General features: G+C 43.5%; 1 protein-coding gene and 1 non-coding gene across 2 annotated transcripts in view; both read left to right on the top strand.

Annotated features, from left to right (window-relative positions):
* The window catches only part of ARHGEF4 (Rho guanine nucleotide exchange factor 4), a 473,125-nt gene that overhangs the window by 148,500 nt on the left and 307,595 nt on the right, over nucleotides 1-17,030 (top strand).
* Nucleotides 885-1,022, top strand: LOC119936293. Its single transcript, XR_005453697.1, has one exon. It is a non-coding gene; the product is annotated as a small nucleolar RNA SNORA7 (small nucleolar RNA).

Raw genomic sequence — 17,030 nt, 5'->3', positions numbered from 1 at the left:
AAGAGTTGTGAGGCCATGGTAAAGAGAGATGTTCTTTCAATATAATGCTACAATTTTGCATTTAGCAAAATTGATTTTGTGAAGGACTGACTAGGTCTTCTTTGTTAGCACTTTGTGACTTTTTAAAAATGGTATTGTTAAGTGTTTACTATATACCAGGCTTTGTACTAAACACTGGGGTAGTTCAATCAGTCAGTTGTATTTTATTGAGTTCTTACTGAGTGAAGAGCTCAGAGATATAATGGAGTTGGTAGATATGTTCTGCGCTGACCAGGAGCGTACAGCCTAGATGGGGAGACAGACATTAATACAAATGAATAAATTACAGATATGTACATAAATATGGTAGGGCTGAGGGTGGGGAGAATAAAGAATACAATTCCAGGTGCAAGGGGTGATACAGAAGGGAGTGAGAGAAGAGGAAATGAGGGCTTAGTTGGGGGAGGCTTCTTGGAGGAGGTATACTTTTAATAAGGCTGTGAAGGTGGGGAGAGTGATTGTCAGATATGCCAGTTAGACACAATCCCTGCACCACATGGGACTCACAATCATAATTCCCATTTTACATATGAGGTAACTGAGGCCCAGAGAAGTTAACTGACTTGCCCAGGGTCACACAGCAGACACGTGGCAGAGCCGGGATCTGAAGCCAGGTCGTCTGACTCCCAAGCCCATGTTCCTTCCACTAGGCCATGCTGCTTCTCACTTGAAGGGAAATGTATACTTCTGATCTACTTAAACAGAATTCATCAATATTTTATATAGTGAGATAATTCTGATATTCAGGCAGTCGATGAGATAGTCTTGAATTTTCTTTTGAAAGATTTCTTTCAATACATTCTTTGGTCCAGAACCTGGCCTTTGGTCATATGTACCTTGATCTCCCCCTCTCAAGATCGCACCTGGAGAGTTTCCAGTACTCTACCAGTCTCGACTACAGGAGGGAGAGTCAAGCAGAGGGATATCCATTCCATACCTAGCTTGGGCAATGGCTAGCGAGTGGAAGGCAATCTGCTACAAGTCAAAACTCACCTGTGCTGGACATCAGTGGCATGGGAGAGAGTCAAGGGTGGAAATTCAAGCTTACTGCACAGAAGGAGGCAATGGTAAACCATTTCCATATTTTTTTTTACCAAGAATGGATAATCAATCAATCAATCGTATTTATTGAGCGCATACTATGTGCAGAGCACTGTACTAAGCGCTTGGGAAGTACAAATTGGCAACACATAGAGACAGTCCCTACCCAACAGTGGGCTCACAGTCTAAAAGGGGGAGACAGAGAACAGAACCAAACATACCAACAAAATAAAATAAATAGGATAGAAATGTACAAGTAAAATAAATAAATAAATAAATAAATAGAGTAATAAATATGTACAACCATAAGGATACACTACCAGAATGATTGCAGATGGTTGTGGGGCATTATGGGAGAGATGTGTTCATGTCGTCGCTATGGGTCAGAGATGACTCGACAGCATAAGAGAAGATCTAGATCTCCAACGAAGAGCCTTTTGATTTTTAGACAGAAATTCAGCCCTGGCAAAGTTGGAATGAGTTCTAAAATTCACATTCATTGCTATCACCAGTGTGAGAATGCTGAGTGACTGGGGATAGGGAAGGAAAAGAGATGCCTGAACATGCCTAGGTTTTGATGATCAAAGTTTGAGGGAATTACCAGTGGAGGTTTTTTAACATTGGTAGAGAGATCAGTTTCAACTGGTGATATCTGATCTCAACCTTTGAGAGCATGAAATGTTCAACTGTTAGATGACCAAGCATTTTGAAAATGCTTTGCATTCAACAACCAGATGCCTGAGACAACATTCCAATGAGGTGTCTTGGCATTATGAGGATAGATAAGACACCAAGGTTAAGTGGCTTCCCTAAGGACATGGAATTAGTCAGTGGTAGAGTAGAACTGGACTTCAGATTTCCTGGACACTGATCTTTGACTTTTAGAAATGTCTTAGACATCTTCACAAAGCCTTCCTTTTTGTCTTCAAACAATCAATCATATTTATTAATAATAGTAATAAAAGGGTATTTGTTAAGTATTTTAAGTAGAGAAGCAGCGTGGCTCAGTGGAAAGAGCCCGGGCTTTGAAGTCAGAGGTCACGAGTTCAAATTCCGCTCTGCTAATTGTCAGCTGTGTGACTTTGGGCAAGTCACTTAACTTCTCTGTGCCTCAGTTACATCATCTGTAAAATGGGAATGAGGACTGTGAGCCCCCCATGGGACAACCTGATCACCTTGTAACCTTCGCAGCGCTTAGAACAGTGCTTTGCACATAATAAGCACTTAATAAATGCCATTATTATCATTATTACTTAATATGTGTCAGGCACTGAACTTAACACTTGGTTGAATACAAACAAATTGTGTTGGGCACAGTCCCTGTCCCACATAGGGCTTACTGTCTTAATCCCCATTTTACATATGAGGGAACAGAGGCCCAGAGAAGTGAAGTGACTTGCCTAAGGTCACATAGCTGACAAGTGGCATTTCTGGGATTAGACTCATGACCTTTCTGACTCCCAGGGCCATGCTGTCTCTACTACGCCAAGGTGCTTACTGTGTGCAGGGCACTGTACTGAGCACTTGGGAGCGTACAACACAACAATATAACAGACACATTCCCTGCTCACAGTGCACCTAGAGTTGAAAATGGGATAAAGATTATATTTATTAATAGAAATGAATTAACTATGGACATAAGTGCTGTGGGGCTGGGTGAAGCAGAAAGGAGTGGGGAAGAAAGGAAATGAGGGCTTAGGTTTGGGAAGACCTTTCGGAGGAGGTGTGTCTTCAATAAGGTTTTGAAGGTGGGGAGAGTAATTGTCTGTTGGATATGAAAAGGGAGGGCATTCCAGACCAGAGGCAGGATATGGGTGAAAGGTCAGCAGCGAGGTGAATGAGATCAATGTAGAGTGAGTACATTGGCACTAGAGGAGCGAAGTGTGAGAGCTGGGTTATAGTAGAAGAATAGTGAGGTGAGGTAGGAGGGGGCAAGGTGATTGAGTGTTTTAAAGCTGGTAGTAATGAGTTTCTTTTTGACGTGGAGGTGTATGGGCAACCAGTGGAGGTTCTTGAGGAGTGAGGAAACATGGAACTGAATGTTTTTGTGGAAAAGCGATCCAGGCAGCAGAGTGAAGTATGGTATGGCATGGCAGAGACAGGAGGCTGGGAGGTCATCAAGGAGGCTGAGAAAGTAATCAAGGGGGGATAGGACACGGGCTTGGATTAACATTGTAGCAGTTTGGATGGAGAGGAAAGGATGGATTTTAGTGATGTTGTGAAGGTTGAACCGACGGGATTTAATGATATATTGAATATGTGAGTTGAATGAGAGAGAGCAGTCAAGGATAATGCCAAATTTACAGGCTTATGGGACAGGAAGGATGGTGGTGCTATCTTTGGTGATGGAAAAGTCATGGAGGAAGGGCGGCAAGGTTTGCTTGGGGGCACACGGTTTGATTTGGAAGATAAGTAGCTCCGTTTTGGACATTTTAAGTTTGAGGTGACTGCAGGACATCCAAGTAGAGATGTCTTGAAGGCAGGAGAAAATGTGAGATTGCAGAGAAGGAGAAAGATCAGTGTTGGAGATATAGATTTGGGAATCATCTGCATAGAGGTAATAGTTGAAGCCATGTGAGTGAATGAGTTCTCCAAGTGACTGGGTGTAGATGGAGATTAGAAGGGACACAGAACTGAGCTCTGAGGGGCACCCACAGTTAGGGGGTGGGAGGCAAAGGAGGAACCCATGAAAGAGACTGAGAATCAGTGGCCAGAGAGATAGGAGGAGAATCAAGAGAGGACAGTGTCAGAGAAGCCAAGGTTGGGTAATACTTCCAGGAGAAAGGAGTGGGCAGCAGATCCATAGGCAGCTGAGAGGTTGATGAGGATTAAGATGGAGCAGAGGACACTGGATCTGGCAAGAAGGATATCATTGGTGACCTTTGAGGAGGTAATTTCTGTTGGAGTGAAGGAGACAGAAGCCAGATTGGAGGGCATCAAGGAGAGAATTGGAGGAGAGAAACTAGAGACAGTGGATTTAGACAACCTGCTGAAGGAGTTTGGACAGGAATGGTTTGAAGAAGATGGAACAATAACTAGAGGAAGTCATGGGGACAAGGGAGGGCTTTTTTAGAATAGGGGAGACATTAGCATGTTTGAAGGCAATGGGGAAGAAGCCATTGGAGAGCCAATAGTTTAAGATGGTGGTCAGGGAGGGAAGAAGGGAAGGGGCAAGTGTTTTGATAAGGCACAAAGGGATGGAGTGAGATGCACAGGTGGAGGGGGTGAATTTCCTCCCTTTAAATTAATAAATTAACTTTATTAATGAAATTATTGAACTAAATTAATTTAAATAAATAATATTAATTAATTAATTTTCTAGAGGTAAGGGAATGACAATACTCAACTGCAAAAATCCCCTGGTCCCCAGGTCTTAAAAGGTCTGAAAATCAAATTTGAGCCCTGACCATTTTAGGTTACTCTGAGATTGGCATTGCGGCATATAAAATATGGTTTACTGAAAAGTATACCCTGATATTTTTGCTGCTGTTAAATCCATGACACATTTCTACGGTATTTCATCAGTGATAACAGCAGTATGCCAATGTCCACTTTGAGATAAATATATATACATACGCACAGACAGCTATAGATATAAGTACATATAACCACCATTTTAATTTAAAATGATGCTGTCAAAAGTAAGAAGTTGTTAGGGTAATGCATGTAAAATATACGTAAAATATATCCTGCTGCATTGTTTGCTCTTCAGACGAGATCCTTGGGGCATCAGTGGGTTTGACTTCTACCAGGACTGCCTTTGTTTTCAAACATGATTGTTGGCACCCTGATCTTTGTGAAGTCTTTGCTCAAAGACAGCAATATTTCTCCCCATAACAATCTTCTCCACGGCTGAGAGACCAGGACCTACTAGGAAAGATACATTCAGATCATAAAACTGCATCACCAACGTCACCTATGAACTGTATTCAAAATCAAATGGCAGGACAGGGTCACCAACAATAAGATCTTGCAATACAATTAGCTCATCAACAACCCAACAATACACCCACAGTGGGATGGACATGTGAGAACAAGAGATGCCAGCAGGATACCTAAGCGACTGCTGTTCAAAGAAAGGGAGCCCTGGCAAGCCAGGAAAGCAGAAAAAACAATTCATTCAATTCATTCACTCGTATTTATTGAGTGCTTACTGTGTGCAAAGCACTGTACTAAGCGATTGATATACAGACATCAGCATTACTGAACTCACCCACAGAAGGGATGTTTAGGAAGATTGCAGGAAGAGTAGCAACTCCCACCCCATCCAACCCTTTCCTCTCCCCTTCAATCTAAAAGGCATATTTGTAAAAGGGCAGTATTAATCTATTGGCCTGGGATGCGAGGCAGGCAATGGATAATTGACAGGCAATGAACTGGCACCCCTATATTTGATAGTGGAAGGGAAGTGTTAGAAGAAAAGCTGGCAGTATATTTACTCAACAGGTAAGCAGTAATGATAATTCTAATAATAATAATGATAGTTGTAAAGTGTTTACTAGATGCCAGGCACTGTTAGTGCTGGGTGAACCACAATTGTATCACAGAAAGAAAGCATTTCTGAACATACAGAGAAACATCAAGCACAAAGGATCCTGCTTCTGTTAAGCCCTCAACCCAGGGGCAATTTGATCTCTGACACAATGGAAGCCCTCAGCCTAGGTGTCTTGAGAATTTCTTCTCATGGAATGATCAGTCCCGTTGTTCAGGGCCTTAAGGGGCCGTCCCGGCCAGGGCATCCCCCGGCTAAAAGGTCAGCAGCTCGGTCTGTCCCCCTGCCTTCCTTCCCTTTTGTGACCAGGGAGCAGTCAAGTAGGGGCTGAGAGCAGGGCGGGCATCCCCTCGGATGGTGCCCTCAGCTTTGGTGGACTCGGTTGGCCTTGCCCAGAGCAGTGAGCAGCAGCCACCACAGGCATTTTCCCCAGCCTTTCTACTCTTCTGCTGGTCAGACATCACCTCCAGCTTCTTCAGGACCAATTACAGCCCCATTGTCTTCTTCTAGGACCGCTGCGGGGTGCGGGGGTGGTGTCAACATTTAGTTCTTTACTTGGAGACAATAGGTTCGGGCCACCTGCGATCCCGGGAAGCGAAATGCCTAAGGGCATTCAATCGAATCCGGTGATGATGATAATAATAATAATAATGATGGTATTTTTAAGCGCTTACTATGTACAGAGCACTGTTCTAAGCTCTAGGAAGGTTACAAGGTGATCAGGTTGTCCCAGGGTGGGCTCACAGTTTTAATCCCCATTTTACAACTGAGGCATGGAGAAGTGAAGTGACTTCCCCAAAGTCACACAGCTGACAGTTGGCGGAGCCGGGATTTGAACCCATAACCTCTGACTCCAAAGCCCGTGCTCTGTACACCGAGCTACGGAGCGAGGAGCCAACTGCAAACTGCAGAGAGGCAGGCCTCTCCACAGCTGAGAGGTCAGAAGCTGGGTGGTGCAGTCTCTTTCACCGGTTTTCTGCCCCTTTCCTTTTCATTTTTAGTTTTCACTGGTATTTGTTAAGCACTTGCTCTGAGCTAGGCAATGCTGAGGTAGATACAAAGTTGATCACGCACTATGCCAGGCACTGTACTGAGCCCTGGGGTAGATCCAAGCTAATCAGATTGGATCCAGTCCCCGTCCCACATGGGGCTCACAGTCTTCGTCCCCATTTTCCAGATGAGGGAACTGAAGCCCAGAGAAGTGGAGTGACTCATCCAAGGTCAGATGGCCACAGACAAGTCGCGGTGGCAGAATTGGAACCCACATCCTTCTGACTCCCAAGCCTGGGCTCTGTATGCTAGGCCACGCAGTGTCCCTTGGTGACACCATTTGGAAAGATGCTCTCCCCATCTGGGCATTTCCAAACCAGCATCACCCTGGCAAGCCGGACTGTTCGAGTCCCAAAACCCCATCATAGGAGGAGGGAGAGAGATTCATTTGTACTTCCCACGTGCTTAGTACAGTGCTCTGCACACCGTAAGCACTCAATAAATACAATTGAGTGACTGAGTGAGTACAGACAAGATAATTGGGTTGGACACAGACCCTGTTCCACATGGAGCTCACAGTCTTACTCCTCATTTTGCAGATGAGGGAATTGAGGGAAGTTAAGTAACTTGCCCAGAATCACACAGCAGACAAGTGATGGAGGATTAAGTCCTACTTACTCCCAGTCCCGTGCTCTACCCATTAGGTGACAGATCTCTTTAGTGTTCAGGAGCTTCTGGAAGACAATCATCTCTCCTTATGCCTCTTACTCATCCATCTGTTCTTTCTTTCTAGGGGCTGTTCAGAGTTTCAGCAGAAATTTCAGCAGAGGTTGTGGTTACTGGATTTGGGGGCCAAAGTGAGTTGAGGGATTTTTTGAGACCAGAATCACCTTACTGGCTAGGGATATGGAACTAATCAATCAATCAATCATATCGATTGAGCTCTCACTGTGTAGTGAGCATTATACTGAGAACTTGGAAGAGTACAATACAACAGAGTTTGTTGACACATTCCCTGCCCACAGCCAGCTTCAGTGGACTGAGCCTACTTTACGCAATGTGATTTTGTTCCATTGGTCCCAGGCAACATTCTCATTCCTCTTCCTTTCCTTAATTCACGCTTCCCAGTGCAGCTTGTTCAACTTCATCCTTCTGGCGGAGGCTTTGGGAAATAATAATAGCGATGGTAATGATAGCATTTTAAAGTGCTTATTATGTTTTAAGCACTGTGCTAAGCAGTGATGATCAGATTAGACAGTCTCTATTCCTTATGGGGCTCACAGAGGGAAGGAAGAATTAAGTATTTAATCTCCATTTTACAGATGAGAAAAATGTGGCCAGTGATTTGCCCCAGGTCAAGCAGCATGTGTGGAGTTAGCATCAAAACCCACAACTTCTTACTCTTTCTATTAACCCAGGTTGCTTCTTATTTCTTAGCAGAAGGAATCTGTGACCAGGCATAACCCTTTACATATGATTTCCCTGTAGTTTTCTTTCTTGCTTTCCAAAAGGTTAAGTGCATTTTTGAAGTTATATTATCATTCATGACATGCTCTGAAATATTCTGGTCTAAATGACTAAATCCATATCATCGTTTCATTAAAATATTTATTGGATGCCCATTGTGTGCTTGAGTACAGTAGTAGACAACTGGAGATGTGCAACGAAAATAAAAAGTAGGGAAGTAGTGTGGCTCAGTGGAAAGAGCCCAGGCTTTGGAGTCAGAGGTCGTGGTTCAAATCCTGGCTCCACTGTCAGCTGTGTGACTTTGGGCACATCACTTAACTTCTCTGGGCCTCAGTTACCTCATCTATAAAATGGGGATTAAAAAACTGTGATCCCCCCGTGGAACAACCTGATCACTTTGTAACATCCCCAGTGCTTAGAACAGTGCTTTGCACATAGTAAGCACTTAACAAATACCATCATCATTATTATTATTAAAAGCTGTGATCTGACACTTGAGGAGTTTACAGTGTAATGGGAGAGAGAAGTGGACGTAAATTGCCAAATGTAAAATTATGTTGAAGAGCTAAGGTTAGGGACAAAAGTAAACAGTTGAACAAAAGTAAGCATGAATATGTGATTGCTATGGAGGTGATAGGATGGCAGGACTTGGGAATATGGGATTAATCAGTGATTGCATTTTGGAGAACCTAGCTTTTTAGGAGGGCTCAATAGTAAGCATGCTCATGTCTACTCTGTACACAGTATGAGCTCAAGTTCGGTTGACTGATGGAAGGAGCCCCCTCTCAGGATCACACTTGGAGAGTTTCCAGTACTCTACCAGTCTCGGTTATGGGAAGGAGAATCAAGCTGAGGGATACCCATTCCATTCTAAGCTTGGGCAGTGGCTAGCAAGTGGAAGGCAATTTACTACAAGTCAAAACTCACCTGTGCTGGGCAACAGTGGCATGGGAGAGAGTCGAGGGTGGAGATTCGAGTTTACTGCACAGAAGGCAGCAGTGGTGAATCACTTCAATATTTTTTACCAAGAAAGCACTATGGATACACTACCAGAATGATTTCAGATGGAGGTGGGGCATTCTAGGAGAGATGTGTCCATGGCATCGCTATGTGTCGGAAGTGATTCAATGGCATAAGACTAGACAAGATGGAAGGAGGGGTGGGAACATGGTTTGTCAGAGCTACTTTGAGAGAGGTACAGTTGATGGGGAAGGACATCTATCTAACAATATCCCTGAGAAGCAGAGAAGAATGCAAATTTGCCAATTTATCAGATGACAAGAGGTCTGACTTTAGAAATCCAGCAAAGTTGTTATTTTTCCAAAGGTTACACAGAAAGGTCATGGCAAAGCAAGGAGCAAAAACTGATGACTCTGTCTTGTGATCCACCTTCCAGACTAAACTTTTCCTCTCTTACCCAGAGGTTGATTGGAGATATCTTTTTCTTCATGAAAAGCCAGATGGTATGTCTGATAATCATTGCTTCAGAGCTCACCAGGAAATTACCGTAAGGATCTGGGTGGGGCCCTATGTTCTGGTATTTCTGAACTCTGCCCATCTTTCAGGCTAAAAGCCAAGGCAGGTGAAGACCATCTCTCCATTCTTCTACCTAGGGCCTTCCTTCAGACCACCCCGACTTGTAATTAGTCAACAAATGTTTATTGAACCCCCTTAGAGGGCAAAGCCCTGGAAATCACTGCTTGTAATACAGGGTTGGGATAGCAACCAAAAGGCAGTCCTTCTCGCTGACCATTCAAGAGCTTCTGCCAGGAGAGAATTCCTTGGAACAATTACACAAATTCATATCTCAAGCCCCTCAACCATGTGGTTCACTTTCCCTATTCTGATATCCTAAGTTTGACCGTAGATACAGGCCATCCTCAAGGTAATAGAATCTAGAGGCATTTAGTTAAACATACTTGGAATGCAGATTTGGAAGTCATACCCATTACAGAGGAATCCCCCTAATTTCCTGTGGCCAGTTGCTTTCCCAGTATCTGAGAGGTGATGTTTGCTGTTAAATCACTGCCTTCTCCCCTATTTTTAGGAAAGGTGCATCTGAGGGAATGGGAAACCGTTAAGGTTGTTGGCTTTGGGCATTGAAAAGGTAAACTCCACCAACAAAAGACGATTTAACTGGAAGCCAAATACCTACATTGGGAAGCTAATCATCCCACAGAATCTGACCAGAAAAGTCATGCTTTTCCCTATTCCAGAGACCTCACTAAACTCTGTCCATGTGTATGAGTACTCATTATCCTTGTGGGAGTCTTGGCAATGAACGCAGTAATGTTTCCATTTACAGAAGGGGAAACTGAAACTGAGGGGGGTGAATTGACTCGACTCGGTAAGCTGCATGGCCTAGTGGAGGGAGCATGGGCTCTGGCGTCAGAGGTTTTAAATCCCAGTTCCACCACTTGTCTGCTGTGTGATCTTGGGAAAGTCACTTAACTTCTCTGTGCCTCAGTTCCCTCATCTGCAAAATGTGAATTTGATACTTATTCTCCCTCCTACATAGACTGTGGGCTCCCTGTGGGACATGATTACCTTGTATCAAAGTACCTTGTAGTACGGTTCTTCACACATAGTGTGTACTTAACAAATACCACAAGTATTATGATCATAACTGTTGTTAGTATTATTATCATTATTAGTATTACTAGCACTATTGCCTTTGTCACGCCAAGTGACAAAGTCCAAATGAGAAGTCCTGTGCTTGACTCCCAAGGCTGGGAGACGTGCTCTCTCAGAAGTGCTCCCAGAGAGCGGGCTCTTTAGGTCTCTTTGATGTGACATTGATGCTATTTCTTACACTGGAATAGGTTTGTCCTTTTCCCCACTTAAAGAATGGTGGGGAAAGGATTAAGAGGAAGATGATTACAGGGCACTAGAAGTATCCCCTGTTGGGCAATAGGGTGGAATGCTGCTGACATCATTCCCTGCCAGGGTTGCAGAACTTGCTATTGCCCCAACTACTCGTGGGAGTGAGTAACACAGCTGTCTCAAGTCAGTGGCAATAAAATGCATGTGAACCTCATGCTGTCACATGCCCTATACAACACCCACACAGGGCATGTGAAGGGAAATACTATATTGAAGGGAAGTCTTTGTAGAGCATCAGGGATGGTTTATTGGTTCTGGCATGCTGAGATGGATTGTTGGGGGAGTATATGTGTAGGTGCTCCTCAAAATAATTGATAAAAGGCCAGATCTTACCTGCATTTCCTATAGAAGTTCAAGATCAATCAATCATATTGAGCACTTACTGTGTGCAGAGCATTGTACTAAGAGCTTGGGAAGTACAAGTTGGCAAGTACAAGATGCAATCTTATTATCTCATTTCTTACAAGGTTTAGAAAATGTCATTGTCCCCTACCTTAGAAAATGTCCCATGGCCCTTTGATAGCTTTCAGAGAGACATCAAACCTCAAAGTGAAAAAGAGGGACATTTCTGAAAATAATTTGAGAACATTACCAGCCAAAATTAATAGGGAATCTCATTAGCAGGTTTTGTCAAGTGCTACGTATTGAAGGTACACTCAAAAAAGCCAAGTCCCAAGACCCTGTGACATCACAAGTGTTCTGTGGTGCTGACCACAGCCCAACCTGATGATGATGGCACCAAGTTTGTAAATATCTGCCTGAATCTGCTTGAAACCTCGAGTGTTTCTCCAGGGTTCCTGTCTTCCCTCTCACTCTCAATTGCTCCCAAGTCATTACATTCCCCCTGCAAGTCCCTTTGAACAAGGCTGCTGCTTCCAGGATGTTGAACTCAGTGACAGGAGACAAGGGAGAAGAAACTCAGTGCTGAGAATGTAAGCACCGGACAGAAAGGTGTCCAGCGCCCAAGCCACACCGTATAGGGGGCAGGTCAGCTAAAAACTGACCTCTCTGATGTAAAGTCAGAAAAATGGACACTGCATCATCTTGAAGAACTTAGAAAAGTAGCAAAGGTTATGAACCACAGATGCTTTTAGCCTAATAGAAAAGACAAGCAGGCTTAAATTGGTGAAAATAGTTAAGGGGGTGAGGGTTCCAAGCGCTTAGTACAATTGAATACAATTGAATGAATGAATAATAAAGCTGCATTAAGGAGCAGTTGGATTTCACATTGATTTATTAAATGACTAAAGTCCTATAGTATATTAATGTTCTATATATGTTCTAGTATATATGTTCTAGAAGGAAGAATTTAATTTCATTATTTTATGACTGCTTTGCAGACATACAGTAGTACTGTATCACATGCTTGAGAATAGAAGAATTATCAAGTGGTAATCATTCACTTGGTGGAAAGAGCACGGGCTTTGGAGTCAGAGATCAAGGGTTCAAATCCCAGCTCTGCCATTTGTCAGCTGTGTGACTTTGGGCAAGTCACTTCACTTCTCTGTGCCTCAGTTACCTCATCTGTAAAATGGGGATTAAGACTGTGAGCCCCCCGTGGGACAACTTGATCACCTTGTAACCTCCCCAGTGCTTAGAACAGTGCTTTGCACATAGTAAGCACTTAATAAATGCCATCACCATGATTATTATTATTATCTGAATAAAAATAATACTAAGAAATAATATTTTTAAGGGCATAAGAAGCATAAACATACTGAAACCCTCAGACTGATGGGTTAGTCAGATGTCCAACTAATTAAGCTTTCAAACCAGGTTTGTTTGGGAATAGAACCCTCCCATCTAGATGGTAGGCTTGCTGTGGATAAGGAACATGAATGTCAAGTCTTCCATCTAGTGCTTTCCCAAGCACTTAGTACAGTGCTCTACAAATAATAAGTGTTCAGTAAATATCATTGACAATGATGATAGCTAGTGATGAACCAACTCCAGCCCTTTGGCCACTCCAAGAAAACTGGCATTTTTCAATTTGGAGTGGGAGCAGTTTCAAAGACAGAACTGCCAGCTCTCCCTTGACTCACCTGTGCTTCCATTTCCTCATCTTTGAAAATGGGGATATGTAACGTTTCATATGCCTTGTCATATTATTGTAAGGGAGGTTTCAAAGATCAATGAAAAAGGTAAAAGGTTTTAAGCTCCTTATAAATGTTTGGTTTATAAATAGAAAACATTGTGATAAGTATATAACGGGTATACGTTGGGAGAAAGAGCACATGTGTTTATGCTTCTTCCTTCAAGGAAGCTCAAATCACCACACATTCTCAAAGCATCCAATGACACAGGCACATATTATACCTATTTTCTTCAAATGGACAAACTGAGGCTCAGAGGTTAAGTGACTGGATCAGAGTCCATGTGACTCACAACAGAAGCCAAGACTAGGATCCAAGATCTTGTCAGTCATCCTAGAACATCTTCCATGGACCTTCTGGCCTTTATCCCAATTACCAGTTTTCTAAATGAGCACCCAGAAGACATTCTCTTTGGCAAAAGTCCGAGTTGAACATGTGGGCTTTTCTTCTCAAAATGAAAGGCCTGGGTGTGGATTTACTTATTTTAATTCAGGGTTGTGTGAGTTGGCAGGAACAATGGAACTGTTTGAAACTGTTGCCGAACTAGATAAATCTGTTCAGGTCTTCCTCAGATTACCTCATTTCACTAAATCACTTGGTGGCTCAGCTTCCTTTCTTGCTGTACATTGATGCTCAAATTAATGCTGTGAAAAGCCATCTTTGATCCCCTAAATGTGATATTTGGACCAGGGAGCAAAAGTCTTTGAGAACATGGGCTTAGTTTACTGTCCTTTTAGTTCCTCTTGATGATATTCCAAGAAATCCTACAAAATTGCTTTCAAGATATTTTTACCAGGGAACCTCTTGAACCAACATGGAAACTGAAAACTTTAATTTCTCCCCACTTATCAACCTAAGTAGTTCCCAAGGGACCCTATTTCCTGGAAATCATGTTCACTCCGGATCCATGTGCTTCCCGGTGGAACTCCCTAACTGTGGAACTTGGGGTTTTTTGTGGTTGTTTCTAGCTTACCCTTTCCCTTGTAGACTAAAAAAAAACACAACTGAAATTACTAGGTTTTAGAAAAAGGTACACTTGAGGGAGAAGAATGTTTATTTTGACTCAAATAATGTTTGGTGGGAATTTCTGTCCCAGCCTGTGTGGAAAGCAGTGTCTGGCAGAGACAACCTCTCTACCCTGGTGTTGAAGAGGTCTCCATTATATCCCTGGTGCTTATACACATTTGTTTTCTTGCACTTGATCCCTTTATGCATCAGTTTCCTGAGTTGACCATTCATTCATTCATTCAATCCTATTTATTGAGCGCTTACTGTATGCAGAGCACTGTACTAAGTGCTTGGGAAGTACAAGTTGGCAACATATAGAGAAGGTCCCTACCCAACAACGGGCTCACATGCCCCACATTAGGTGGGGTGCTCAGGACTTAAGGGGCCCTATCCCAACACCCAGAAAATAATCAGGAAGACTTTCAAAAGTCCCACTTTTGGCCAAGGGGTGGGCCTCATGATAATGAAGCCAAGGGCAAAGAGAAGCAACGGGTACAACAGGGAAAGCCAAGGAAGCAGCACCGGAGCAGTGCAGGCAGGGAATGTATCTGTTTATTGTTACATTGTACTCTCCCAAGTGCTTAGTACAGTGCTTTGCACACAGTAGGTGCTCAATAAATATGATTTAATGAATGAAAGAATGAATGAATGCAACCTCCCCAACCCAAAACAACTGCCAAGCTCATTGCAGATGTTTCTGCTTTTACCACTTCAACTTCCTCGGTAGCCATACCTACCACAGAAGCTTCCAGGGAGCAGCCTTGTGGCTACAGCAGAAGTAACAGGGTGGTCATTACCATCACTATTATTGAGCTCTTACTCATATAACAGAGCTAACAGACACATTCCTGTCCCATAATGAGCTTTCAGCCTTATGGCACAGCTGACAAAGCGAGCATGGGAGTAGCCCCAACATTTAGAACAGTGTTTGGTACATAGTAAGTGCTTAACAGTTCATTCATTCATTCAGTTGTATTTACTGAGTGCTTACTGTGTACAGAGCACTGTATTAAGCGCTTGGGAAGTACAAATCGGCAACATATAGAGATGCTCCCTACCCAACAATGGGCTCACAGTCTAGAAGGGGGAGACAGAAAACAAAACAAGTAGGTGTCAGTACCATCAGAATAAATAGAATTATAGCTATGTACACATCATTAATAATAGAGAGTAATAAGTATGTACAAATTTATACACACACATATGCTGTGGGGAGGGGAAGGGGGTAGGGCAGAGGGAGGGAGGGGAGTGATGGGGAGGGGAGGAGGAGAGGAAAAAGAAAAATGGGGGGCTCAGTCTGGGAAGGCCTCCTGGAGGAGGTGAGCTCTCAATAGGGCTTTGAAGGGAGGAAGAGAGCTAGTTTGGCAGATATGTAGAGGGAGGGCATTCCAGGCCAAAGGTAGGACGTGGGCCAGGGGTCATTGGCGGAACAGGTGAGAATGAGGCACAGTGAGGAGGTTAGCGGCAGAGGAGTGGAGTGTGTGGGCTGGGCTGGAGAAGGAGAGAAGGGAGGTGAGGTAGGAGGAGGCGAGGTGATGGAGAGCTTTGAAGCTGAGAGTGAGGAGCTTTTGCTTGATTCAAAGTTTGACAGGCAACCACTGGAGATTTTTGAGGAGGGGAGTGACATGCCCAGAGCGTTTCTATAGAAACAGTTACTAGTGGTATTAGTGATATTTGTCTCGGTCTCACCTGTCTCACCACTGACCCCAGCCCAAGTCCTGCCTCTGATCTGGAACACCCTCCCTCTTCAAATCTGACAGACAATTACTCTCCCCCACTTCAAAGCCTTATTGAAGGCTCATCTCCTCCAAGAGACCTTCCCATACTAAACCCCACTTTTCCTCATCTTCCACTCCCTTATGCTTCTTCCTGACTTGCTCCCTTTGTTCTTCCCCACTCCTAGCCTCACAGCACTTAGTAACAAGAATAATAATAATAATAATAATAATGGCATTTATTAGGTGCTTACTATGTGCAAAGCAATGTTCTAAGTGCTGGGGAGGTTACAGGGTGATCAGGTTGTCCCGCGTGGGGCTCACAGTCTTCATCCCCATTTTACAGGTGAGGGAACTGAGGCATAGAGAAGTTAAGTGTGTATATCTGTAATTTATTTATTTGTATTAATGTTTGTCTCCCTGCTCTAGACTGTGAGCTCAATGTGGGCAGGAAATCGGTTTATTGTTGTATTGTACTTTCCCAAGCCCTTAGTACAGTGTTCTGTACACAGTGAGCGATCAATAAATATGATAGAATGAATGAATGAATAGTAGAAGCCATAAAGGTTGCACTACCTCGGTTACTGCTTTCCCTTCCTTGTCAAGCAGCTGTTCTCTGCCCAGTACTAAGGGCTTCCCCTCCCTGAGAGAAGTCTGTGGGTATCTTCAGATTACTGTGCTCAGTGTATGTAACTGGATTTGTGTTTGTCTATGGCCTCTGACTTCCCGTTTCATTCATTCAATCGTAGTTATTGAGCGCTTACCGTGTGCAGAGCATTGTACTAAGTGCTTGGGAAGTACAAGTTGGCAACATATAGAGACGGTCCCTACCCAACAGTGGGCTCACAGTCTAGAAGTCTAGTCTAGTTTCTTCATCTCTTCCTCTGTCTGACACCCTTAAACACTCAGTACAGTGCGTGACACACGGAGTCAACTGAGTGACTGACCTTTCCTGCCTGGTTTCCCTATGCACACTATGTTTGTACCTTTAACATTATTACTACTATTATTATTATTGTTCCCGCCTACCCTGCCTCACTGCTCTTCCACTACAACCCAGCCTACGCATTTCACTCCTCTAATGCTAACCTAGTCACTGTACCTCAATCTCGTCTGTCTCGTTGCTGACTTCTTGCCCTTTTCCTGCTTCTGGCCTGGAACACCCTTCCTCTTCATATCAGACAGATGCTTTCTCTTCCCCCCTTCAAAGCTGTATTGAAGGCAAATCTCTTCCAAAAGACCTTCCCCAACTCTTTTCCTCTTCTCCCACTCCTTTCTGTGTCACCCTATCTCTGGGATTTG

Source organism: Tachyglossus aculeatus, chromosome 1 (assembly GCF_015852505.1).
Source record: "Tachyglossus aculeatus isolate mTacAcu1 chromosome 1, mTacAcu1.pri, whole genome shotgun sequence".
NCBI lineage: Eukaryota > Metazoa > Chordata > Mammalia > Monotremata > Tachyglossidae > Tachyglossus > Tachyglossus aculeatus.
Note: the sequence above shows the minus strand (reverse complement) of the source record. Positions and strands in the feature narration are given on the sequence as shown.